Source organism: Hipposideros armiger, unplaced genomic scaffold (genome assembly GCF_001890085.2).
Source record: "Hipposideros armiger isolate ML-2016 unplaced genomic scaffold, ASM189008v1 scaffold_276, whole genome shotgun sequence".
Classification (NCBI taxonomy): Eukaryota; Metazoa; Chordata; class Mammalia; order Chiroptera; family Hipposideridae; genus Hipposideros; species Hipposideros armiger.
In genome coordinates, this window is record NW_017731626.1 from 883,968 (window position 1) to 886,274 (window position 2,307).

A 2,307-nucleotide genomic window follows, 5' to 3' on the forward strand; every position below is an offset into this window, starting at 1 on the left:
AGGCAATGGAAGCACAAAGAAAGGATTGACTACAAGGAACTAGCTCTACCCAGAGGGATCTGGGATGGTTTCTCAGAGGAGCTGATGAAAGATGAATCTTTTTCCAAGGAAAGAGGGGATGGGTATTCCATAGAGGGAGTGAATATCCAAAGTGTCCTGAGAGGGACAGGGAGCCAGTGAAAGTTTATAGGCTAGAGAATGACATGAATGGATGTGTGTTTTAGAAGAATTTCTCGCATAGCTGTGCAGAGAATGGATTGGAAAGGTAGAATCTGAAGGTAGGGAGATGAGTTATGATGCTGTCAGGCACTCAGGTGAGAAATGAGAAAGGCCTAGAAGAAGGCAGAGGGAAGGAGAGGAAGCCGTGGCTCTGGAGGTACAATTGCTGACATATCTGGTGAAGGTAAGGGGCGGACCAGGACAGAAAGAAAACATTTGTCTTTAGAACCTTCAGGGCTCATGTCAGGCCTCCCTCCCCAAGGCTAACCAGGGTCTCCCTGAGCAACCATTGGCCCTTGGCTGGTAAAGATGTAAATTAAACCCTCCCCTAAGTGAAGGGATTTCCGGAGCTGGTGGTCAGACACACAAGGTCTCTGAAAGTAATTGCTGGAGCCAAGAGAGAAAACACAGCCCATCCAAACACAGGGAGAAAGTAAAGGCAGGTTGTAGGAGAGCAAAGACAGCACCCCTCGGTGCCACTGACGTAAGCCAAGGGTCTGTCTCTGGACACTTGCTCAGGATTCGTGAGCATTTGTCAGACATTGAATGAAACTCCATGCCTGGCCCTGAGGAAGAGAGTAACAATAAACTGTAAGAAAAAAAGGCAGCTCTCCTTCAGCCCTATCTCTTGGCTTGGGCTCTTAGATCCTCAACGAACAGGAATGCAGGACACAGATCACCAGGGCAGCTGAGGCCAGGGACTTAATTCACTACTGTTTCTTCTGAGCCTCATTCTGCTGACTCTGAGACTCTAGGAGACCTTCCCTGGTGGCTCACAAAGATCTGTCACTCAGTCACATCATGCGTGACAGGGGGCTGTTGTTGGTTGATTTTGTAAATCTGTGTAACCATAAAACACCACCTATCAAATATTAAAACTTTAGGTCTATATTTCTGTGTTGTTATCACTGCTGTTGCTGCTTATAAGTGCCAAAACACAAATTTCCGAACATCGGAACACTGTTCCTCCAAGTATAACTATGCTCCAGATTTAAATAAGGCTTCCATCTAGAATTTTCTTTTGTTCTTGAGATGCCAAGCCTGAGAGTGCTGAGGCCAAGTGAAATAAAGATACTGAGTTTTCTACAAAGGCTGTGGCTGCCCAGCGACTATAAAGAATCAGGGTGTGTCTGGAAGTGCCTGCTCCTCTCTACCTCAGCCTGCCTCCTCCACTCAGGACAGAGGGAACCTTGGCTGCCCCGGGAACTGACTAATCCACCATTTCATGCTGCAAAACTCAGCAGCTATTTTTTACTCAAATTTACCCTGCTCCAACCCTGCCTTCTGGGTCTCCTCCTTCCCATGTGTAGTTTTAAAAACAAACCAAAAACAGACAAACAAACAAAATGCAAAGACACTAGAGGTTTACACAGTCCAAAGAAGGGATAGGGACATCTAATCCCCCCCAGCCCCTGTTGAGTCAGTCCACCTCACTATCATTTAGTGATACTGTTGAACATGGTCCTTGGAGCTTGGAGGAGGAGCCTACACTCCCACAGAGCTAAGCTCAGCCAGTGAAGAGGCTGTGGTTCAGGTTCCCTGATCACAGCTCTGAATGCTCAGCGATTTCTGCCCTCTTCTTGGCTTGCAGATAGCTACCTTCTTACCATGTGCTCATGTAGAGGGAGAGAGAGGGGTCTGTTCTCACTTCCTCTTCTGTAAGGGCATTAATCCTATGGTGGGTTCCCCACCCCCATGACCTTATATAAATCTAATCATTTCCTAAAGGTCCCACCTTCAAATGCTGTCTCATTGGGGGTTAGGACTTCAACACATGGGTTTGCAAGGGAGAAACAAGAATTCATTCCATAACAGGATCTGAAATGAGAAAGTCCTGGTTGTCTCTTTCCCCTTAGGGAAGGAACTTCTTCAAAGGTAAAACATTCGTTTTCCTCCAAATCTGACATGATTGATTTGCAGTAGCTTCCCTCAGTGGAACAAATAAATGGGAAACACACACATAACATGAGTTAAATTTTCCGCCGGATGAACTGCTGCACATCCTGATAAGCTATATAGTGATCTGGCCCACGGGTCTTGTTTTTCCCATTTTCTACTTAGATGACTGTCTCCAGTCATGGTAGAGCT